Consider the following 10,810-nt stretch of genomic DNA (forward strand, 5'->3'; position numbering starts at 1 on the left):
GTCTCGACATTTGGGTAACACACTGCACCACGTCAGAAGAGGTGGAAAAAGTGATAAAAGAAACCAACCACAACCAGATCATGGTAAACGGCGAATTTTGGAGAGCGTTTGGCGAATGGATAGAAGTGAGTTCTTGAAATGTTGCAACCTACATTGTTATCCCATCCATAACTACCCTTTAGCGTCAGTAAAATAGCATCAGAGAGAAGAAGAAGAAAAAATCTTTGCTAAATTGACCCAAATTTAAAATGAATTACGTCAAAATATCACAAAGTATAACAAAGCGTGACGAAGTATGATGAAGTAAAGCGATAAACTGACCAGCTTGTATTGATTCAATAGGATTATTTCGATGATTACAATTTGTTTCTAATAACACTTATTCAAATCCATTTTCTGTTACAAAACACCCTTCGTAAACAATAAAGGGTGTTCCAACCGAAGGCGGACATGCTAGGAGTTACTGCAATCCTGAAGGTGGCGACAGATGGCTCCATCATTGACATTGTGAGTAAATATTCATATTTGATCATTGTTTCTAAAGTTCAAATAAAAAATGCAGGTACAAAAAGGGCTGGAGTAAAGACTACTTCAAGTTACACTTTCAAACTTATATATTTCGGACTTTGCACCGAACTCAAGTTTTTTTCTCAAGTATGAGTGCTAAACTAAGTTTAGTCTTCCTTCCAGGCGATTTCAAATATTGTACATGTAGTATATATCAAAAAAATCAAAGTCACCTGGAGCAAAGACTAATTACAATTAGACTTTGAAACTCACATATGTTGGACCTTCCACCGGACTTAACATTTTCTTCAAAGTATGAATTCTTCAATACAATTAGTTCTCCTTCCAGACGCTTTCAAATATTTCTATGTACAAACATATGGTAAATTTCAAAGACGGCTAAAGCAAATACTAATTAAAGTTACTTTTTGAAATTTACATATGTTGGACCTTGCACCTGCCCAATTATTGTTTGAAAGTATAAATGCATAACTATGATTAGTCTTCCTTCCAGCCGCTTTCAAATATTGTGTTATAATGTATAGGGAAAATTTCAAAGACGGCTGGAGCAAAGAGTAATTAGAGTTACATTTTGAAATTAACATATGTTGGACCGTGCACGCGCCCGATTATTTTTTTGAAAGTATGAATGCATAACTATGATTAGTCTTCCTTCCAGCCGCTTTCAAATATTTTGTAGTGACGTAAAGGGAAAATTTCAAAGACGGCTGGAGCAAAGACTACTTCAAGTTAGACTTTGAAACTTATACATTTTTGGAATTTGTTCCCAACTTAAGTTTTTTCTCAAGTATGAGTGCTTAAGTTAGTTTAGTTTTTCCCTCCAAGCGCTTTCAAATATTGTATATATAGTACAAAGGAAAATTTTCAAAGGACGCCTGGAGAGAAGACTAATTGGACTTACAATTTCAAAGTCCGATATATTTGACCTGCTACCGGACCCAACATATTTGTCAAGTATCAGTCCTTCAATACAATTAGTTCTTCTTCCAGACCCCTTCAAGTATTTCTATGTACAAACATACGGTAACTTAAAAAACGGCTGGAGTAAAGACTACTTCAAGTTAGACTTTGAAAATTACATATTTTGGACTTTATACCAAACTTAAGTTTTTTCTCGAGTATGAGTGCTTGACTAAGTTTAGTCTTCCTTACAGGCCCTTTCAAATATTGTACATATTGTATATATCAAAAAATTCAAAGTCGCCTGGAGCGAAGACTAATTACACTTACACTTTAAAACTTCTATATGATTGATCTTCTACCAGACTTAATATTTCACCAAAGTATGAATACTTAACTATGATTACTTTTTCTTCAAGACGATTTTGAAATTTTTTATATACAAAACAAATAGTAATTTTAAAAACGACTGGAGCAAAAACTACTGGGAGTTAAGATCTGAAATCTTTGAATTATGTTAGTCTCGATGAGACCTATCTACACTATTAATTTCAACTCTTAACTATATACTTCATATACTGCGGAATACCCGTAACTCTAACCCTAACCCTAACCCTAACCCTAACCCTAACCCTAACCCTAACCCTAACCCTAACCCTAACCCTAACCCTAACCCTAACCCTAACCCTAACCCTAACCCTAACCCTAACCCTAACCCTAACCCTAACCCTAACCTAACCCTAACCCTAACCCTAACCCTAACCCTAACCCTAACCCTAACCCTAACCCTAACCCTAACCCTAACCCAACCCTAACCCTAACCCTAACCCTAACCCTAACCCTAACCCTAACCCTAACCCTAACCCTAACCCCCCTAACCCTAACCCTAACCCTAACCCTAACCCTAACCCTAACCCTAACCCTACCCTAACCCTAACCCTAACCCTAACCCCCCCTAACCCTAACCCTAACTAGGGTTATGGAAGTGACATGGTCAGAGTTTTGGGGCCTTAAATTCTTTATCACTTATTGATTTGCACTGGGTCTTCTGTTTTATAATCTCAGATAGTTTGTCTATAAGCATTGTCAAGGTCATTACCATTGAAGATTGAGAAGTGGTAAAAAAAAGGGCCCAAACATGAAATTTTGGCCCATGTAGCAAAGTTGTAGAATTCACGTAGCAAAATTGTAACCCTACCCAAGTGGTCAAAAAAGTTTAATAACTTCGCCATTTTTCAACAGATTCGGCTAATTTTTGATTTGCCGTATCTTGAAACCATGCTCTTAAAGATTCCAGGCTTTTTTGAACTAATTTATTTATGAACAATGAAATATGATTGATTAAAAAAAACAAGTAGCGCAGGTGTAGATATTCTGGTACAGCATGAAGGAAAACAGGGTTTTCGAGCTAGTAGAGAGCTAGATATTGTAAACTTAACTAGCTCTTGATCTAAAACAAGAAATATTCAAAAATATGAAATTAATTTTTTTGAAAATTCATTTTTGGCAAAAATGCAGTAAACTTCTAAATTGTAGTCAGAATACATGCCTCTGTTTTAGGGATAAGAAGTGATGAAAAATAAAAAACCGTAAAAATTACAAAAACCATATAGGGACATTCACAGACATCTCCTAAACATTCCTACAAAGTTTGGGACTTATTGCTCCATTTTTCTTAAAGTTATGGGCAAAATATGAATTTGATATTTTTGACAATGTAGCATAGTTGTAGATTTTTTTGAAGAAGGGCCGCGACAAGGGTTAGGGAAATTGTTCATAATTCAGTCAAAGCCTTCAACCATGCCTTTCTTTGCATGTATTTCCGTTGTTTAAGAGTTCTTCATTATGTTTACATGTCATCTCTATTGATTTCATGAAATACATCTAAGATATAAACGCTTAAACTTTTGTAATTTTTTCGTAAGAAATGCATTTCAATTTGCCGACGTAGAGGGCGCAAAAGACAATATCGCTGAACAGCACATCCTTAACGGACCAATAGGAAAATGGCAACACATGTATTCATCCGCCTGTTGCCATGTTCTCTTGTTTCATATTATGTCTCCTTCGTTGAATGCAGGATTCTTCCCACTCATATTTTGCACTTTCGATAATATTAAAAAGCAGTATTACACCTTCAATATTAACACTATTTCAAACTTAAGACGGGATGTACGTATTCTTAGGGGGTGTTGCAAGAAAGTTGCAATTGATTGCAACTCCCCCAAATCTATTGCAAATCCTGAAATCCTTTTGCAAATTGCAATCAATTCTGTTGCAAGAAAGATGCAATTGATTGCATCTTTGCAATCAATTGCTAATTAATTGCAACTTTGCAATACATTCAGGGGTAGTTGCAAATTTTGCAATCGATTTGCAATAGATTGCAAATGCCATAATTGCGGCTGCTCATATAGATGCTAGGAACAAAGCTCCAAATTTGTTCATTTCTTGTAAGAAAAAAAGAAGAAAAAAATATTCAGTATAAATGACATTTTAATGTAATGTAGGATTGCGTAAGAAACTGGTACACAAAGTGTGTAAGGGGTTACTCAGTATGCTAGTATAGGAATCTTCTTCTTCTTCTTACTTCTGATTAAGTCTACGTGGTATCTTTCAATGGACTGAAGATTCTTGCAGACTGCCTGGTGCTATTTACATTATAATTCATTATTTACAGATATTTTACAAGCACATAGAAAATCAGCGTGTGGTCGTTCGGGCAGTCCGTTGCAAATCTTGCGTCGCGAACTGCATCTACAGTTTTTGAAGCAATTTTGATGAAGCTTTGGTTAACATGATGACATCGAAGTGAAGATGTGCAAGACATGTTTTTTATTTGTCTTTATCTGAGAAAGCTTTGCCATGGTAACCACAATTTTCCAAAAAGCCTTGTGGAGTAAACTACTGCCACAGTATTTGAGTAATTCATTTCAAATTGTTGGTGTATAATGATCTTTAGGTGTAGTTACGTGAGAAACACTTTGTGTTTGTACCCGACAAGGCGTTGCCATGGTAACGGCTTATTTTCTTGAAAATCTAGTGGAGTGATCTCCTTCCACAATTTTGAGGCAATTGAAATCAAATTTGGTGTACATAATGACATTGAAGTGTAGATGTGCAAGACACTTTTTGTGTTTGTCGGAGAAAGCGTTGCCATGGTAACCACAAATTTAAAAAACGTGGAGCGAACTACTTTCACAGTATTTAAAGGGGATGGCTAGTAACCGATCAGTGGGAATCAAAGGGAATGCTGAGGGATGATTGTTCCAATCCTTGTGGGATTCATTATATATCTACTGTTGTGTGAAAATTATTTGCTTCAGAATGGTCTCATATTCAAGTAATGTAAAGATTAATGCCCCGTCACTGACCAGGGACGCTTACCTGGAAACATTAAACTGCAAATTACTTGAATATGAGACCATTCTGAGGCAAATAATTTTCACACAAGAATAGATATATAATGTACTCTTAAATGAATCCCACAAGGATTGGAACAATCATCCTCCAGCATTCCCACTGATTCCCACTGATCAGTTACTAGCCAAATCTAATATGTATAATGATCTATAAGTGTAGTTATGCAGGACACACTTTGTGTTTGTACCTGAAAAGGCGTCACCATGGTAACGGCAATTTTTTTTCTTTGAAAATCATGTGGGGTGAAACTATTTCGAGTTTTAAGGCAATGGAACTCAAATTTGGTGTACATGATGACACTGAGGTGTAGACGTGCAAGAGATGTTTTTTATGTTTGTCAGAAAAAGCGTTGCCATGGTAACCACAATTTTCCAAAAACATTGTGGAGTGAACTACTTTCATAGTATTTCAGCAATTCGTTTCAAATTTAGTATGAATAATGATCTATAGGTGCAATTATGCAAGACACACTTAAATGTGTTTGTACCCGACGAAGCGTTGCCATGGTAATGGCATATTTTCTTGAAAATCTTCAGATTTGAACTTCTTTCACTATTTTGAAGCACCTGAACTTAAATTTGGTGTACATAATGACATTGAGGTGTAGATATGCAAAACATGTTTTTGTGTGTCTGTCGGGGAAAGCATTGCCATAGTAAGTACCCAAAACATTGTGGAACGAAATATCAGTTTATCTATTTCAAGTTCAGTATGTAGGGCCTGTAATGATCCAAAGGTGTAGTTATACAAGACACTCTTAATGTTTGTACGTGACGTGTTACCATGGTTACTGCATATTTTCTTCAAATCTTGTGGAGTGAACTACTTCCACAATTATGAAGCAGTCACATTCATCAGGTACTCATGAGGTACTACACATATGTATACACACAGAGACACACACACACACACACACATAGCAAGGTCAGTGCAAGGATAGACACATTTAAGAAGAGTACAGTTGAAGTTCTGTTGTCATGGAAACAGTGCATTTTGACCCTAAACTCAAGTTTAAAAATGCAGATTTAAATTCACCTGCAGTTTTCAGGAAATTCAAAAAGCAACTGTAGCCTAAGCACTAGAATGACATTTTTAAATGATGTAAAGTATGAATATGATGCATTACATGATATACACCATACCACACTGAAATTAATCTACTGTATATGCTCAATATTCTGCAAGGTATATATCTTCATGAATTTCCCAAGACAGCTACAGCTGCTACATGTAGTCATGATTTTGAAGACACACAAAAATATCAACTCTGACACTGACATTAGAGTACATCTGCAAACATATATTTCTACATTCAGTACTTTGTACCCCACGATCATGAATTTAACTATACTTGCACACTTATCTCAAAGTCTTGATAAATACTTGTTAAATATAATGGCGTGTAGGGGTATTGTTGACATCCAGTGAAGAAAATTGTGAACAAATCAAAGCATTGTTGACACATTATAAGTACAATTTCATAGTTTTGGGGGTTTTTTTTTGACGGAGTTTATTCTATTTTTCATTTCAACTGCTTCGAATTCTACAGTTTCGAACTTTTTATGTGTTATACTGGCCTAAGGGGAGTATCGGCGTTGTTCATTCCACACTATCTTCGGTAATCACCTGCACTTTAATCGTGTGGAATGAATTATGTGTTACTATCTATCAAACTCCAATCCTTAACCATACATACATACTTATACATACATAGATAGATACATATTATACATGCATATACATTCACACAAATCCACGTACACACCTTAAAATCTTAATTGCGCGAGCTTAATAATTAATGTCAGTAGAACCTGTATGTTTGATATTGCATACCCACCCATACCACACGTACATGTATGTGTAATCTTCGTCACACACATACACACACGTACACAGACACACACACACACAAACACCTGTAAAGTTGCATTTAATCTCTGCAGTATGACGTGAATGTTTAATGTTGCATACCCACCCATACCACACACAAATACACACACACACACAACACACACAGACACAAACACACACACACACAAACACACACACACACACCTGTAAAGTTACATTTAATTTCTGCAGTATGACGTGAAAGTATAATGTTGCATACCCACCCATATTACACACAAATACACCCCCCCCCCCTGCACACACACACACACACACACATGCACAACAAACTCTATAGTGAATAATTCATAACCACTGGTGAGTGAGCAATGTATTATCTATTGTCCCAAGAGGTTTGCCCTCTTGACCCTTTGTACTGCACTGGCCCCAAGATATTTTCACCATGAGAGTTGCCCTTTTGACCCTCTGTACTATTGATACAGTCTATGTGAATATGATATATGTGATATGGTACCTTCATTGTGAAATGATGCTTTATTTTTAATGTATCATGCTGTTATGTCCATAACATTTATTCCTGTTGCAGTATACAATACATATAGTGTTGGATTGATGATTTTAAGATGATTTTTAGGAGGACCCATGTTATGTCCCTTTTGTCTGATGATATTCCATACCCTACACCTTTACGGGGGTGGGTGGGGGGGGGGGGGGGGGGGGGGGGGAAGGCGTCTAAACCATCATACAATCTGCAATCGGCAACGTTTATGTGATATTTGTGTGATACAAAATACGCTGGAAATATGATCGGACTCGGGAGAACTGGTTACGGGTTCGGTGGCATTGTTTATTCCCTCTCACGATGTATCGTGTCTTTCAATCGCACATCAGTATACAATCAAGTGGTAGTACAGTATTGTACACAACTGTATGTATGGTAGCTTTTAATACACACTCAGAGAATGTCTAACGACATTACAATCCTCCCATCTTTTAAACTAAGTGTCACATTACAGCTTGCAAAATGATCACTGTTACATCTGATAAAAGATGGCAATAAAATGATTAACCTTCTAGGACTATCTACAACCCACTCTTTCAGTTTATGAACATGAGAATCAGACACAGGTTGGAATGTTTAACCTTGAATACATTTTGTCTTTTTCTAAAATCCTTTGACATTTGTTTTTCTTCTGACATCATTTGTTACCTACATCCTGTATAATGCATATGTTTACTGACACAAATGTTATGTACACCCGATCTGTCATTTTTCCTTTTTTCTTTTTTTTTTTGACTAACACAAAATAGTAAATTACGTATATTACTATAAACTATCAACAGTAAATACTGCTGTTTCAAATCTGAACACTCATAACCTCGACTTTGTTGGAGAACCTTTCATGTTACAACAAGTCTTAAAAACATCAACTACACTGTATTTGCTTCTACATGCAACATGTACTCAACAAGTACACTGTATCTGATGTACATACAGCTTGTACATTAAACACTAGTAGGACACCTATTAAATGACTGAAATATACATTGTAAGATGACCTCATCGTTGCGTTCATATAGAAGTAAACGGTATTCGCTATTCGCTATATGCGCCGTCAAGTCAACCCAGTACACCATCACCCGCACCATCAACTCCCTACTTCTTCCTCCTACACAATCATCCCAGCAATAACGATTTCTAAACTGCACCAGAATATCAGTCTACATGTATTTTTTGCTACAGGGCACATCCAGACCAAAATTTTCATCATTTCATAAACGAAAGATGGTATACGCTGCTCGAAAATAGAACAAGCGCGATTCCCACTTTTGCTATACTATTCGCAGCCATTCGGTATTTTTGAATAGTACCCTCTTATGTGAACCAGTGTTAGGAAATCCTATCGTTCGATTCAAGCTATTCGCGTGCCCTCAAAAACGAGCACCGAATATCTTAATAGGATACTTCTATGTGAACGCAGCCTGAGGCATTATGGTGTGTAAACTTCAGATGTCAATACAACACACAACTGTCTATCAGCCTTTGACTTATTATACACTGTGATAAGATTAAGAAATGTGACTCATTTGACTTGTCACCTGAAAATCTGTATGCACATGTACATGTACATGAAGAGTTCATGCATGAAAAACAACACATGTAATGTTGTGCGAAATTGTTTCTTTCACAACTCACACACTGTATTCAACTGTGATGAATAACATACTGAAAGCATGTACACTGTTCACATTCTCAACTGTTCCTTTAAACACTTCACATACAGTATTTCAATTGTAATGAATAGCACTGTACTGAAGGCATGTACTTGTTTACACTTTTTCTAACATGTACAGCTGTATGACAAACAAACACCTCCCGTCATTGTGATTAAAGGGTTTCCAGCTAGAATGCATGACTACTGGTTGCAAACAAGACTGTTGCAATACTGATCAAACCTCATTTATACATTGCTCCCTGTACTTTCAGTGGAATGAAATCTGAACAAACAATTCCCTTGTGAACCTTATACTGTAGATTCCACACTATGAAGGCAGATGTGTAATGTACATGAAAAGCAGCACATTCATGTGTAACACACACATGTAATGTAGCAATGTACACATAATGTTGTAGTTTGGCAAGAGAATAACAGAGGAAAAAATAGATATGCACAAATAATAGGCAAATGCTTAGTCTACACATGTGATGGTTACACAATGTTCGAAAGTGTTCTTTGTCTTTACACAATGTGTTGAGTTCAGTCATCATCATGTTCATGAAAGTTTATTATTCAGATTCATGACACAAAGGCATAAAAGTCAGTCTTAATTTGTGCCTGTGTCTAATGGAATATGCACAACTACAAATGTATCTGTAGTAATCTCGCAAATATCGAGGTGGAGCTCGATTGCGAAAAGGATTTCGTCGTGGAGCTGGAGCATTTCCGCGATTGTTGACTGGTAGAACATCATCGTCGTTCAACATATCTGGGTCATCACTCCCCACATGTGACCCTTGGAGAATCGCGAAACGTGATGAGTTGCGTACGACTCTCTGTGAACCGCGTTCAGCTGTGATAATCGAACTGCGTACTTCCACGACTTTCATGAGGCCGTGGATCAAATGATGATGAGAACTTTCCCACGTGACCATCGCGCTTCACAAGCACCACATCACCTGGTTTGAACGGTGACTCGCAAACAAGCCTGTGTTTCTCCGCGTTCGCTTTCATCTGCTGCTTTTTCGCGTGGTCGCGATTGCGAATGTGGTGATCATCCTGACTAGGGGTTTGCGGCTGGGGAAGTTGCGTGCGGAGTGGACAATTGAAGATCGTGGTCGCGGGTGGGACACCAGTCGTTGCGTGAGGTGTAGCTCGGTAACTGCGCAAAAAGCTGTACAGATCCTGTTTCCACGATCGATGCTCAGTGGTCGATGTGCAGTGGTCAGCGATAGCACGCTTGATGTCGTCAAAGGCAGATTGATGACGATGATGCCATTCCCATGCTGCATCTTGCCTGGTAAGAATGCGGAGTGGCTCAGATAGGGTCGCTAATCGTGGGATGAAGCGTGCACAATACGTAGCCAACCCGAGAAAACTGCGCACTTCATCACGAGAAGTTGGAGGGGGTGCATCAACTAGCGATTGAACTTTCGCTGGGCTCGGCGAAACACCGGTCGATGAGAAGATGTGTCCAAAGAACTCAATGGACGACTTGTTGACTTCATATTTCGCTTTGTGAAGTGTGAGATTCTTGTCTCTCAACCGCTGCAGGCAATCGTGAAGACGACGATCAAGCTCAGTCTGATCACAACCGAAGATGAGGACATCATCGCTGATATTGATGACACCAGGTAGACCTGCGAGAACTGACTGAATGAAGTTCTGGAACTGCTCTGCACCGCTGTTCACTCCGAAGTTCAAGCGTTTATACTGAAACAAACCAGCATGAGTCGAGAACAGAGTAAGATAGCGTGAAGCTTCATGGAGTTCGATCTGATGATAGCCACTGTTGAGATCGAGTTTGGAGAAAACCCGAGCTCCATTCAGCTTTGCGATGATGTCATCGATGGTTGGGGTAACGTCTCGTTCATGCCTGATTGCTTGGT

The sequence above is a fragment of the Diadema antillarum genome, unplaced genomic scaffold, assembly GCF_040938485.1.
Source record: "Diadema antillarum isolate AM-2024a unplaced genomic scaffold, OU_Dant_1.0 seq00000889_RagTag, whole genome shotgun sequence".
Classification (NCBI taxonomy): domain Eukaryota; kingdom Metazoa; phylum Echinodermata; class Echinoidea; order Diadematoida; family Diadematidae; genus Diadema; species Diadema antillarum.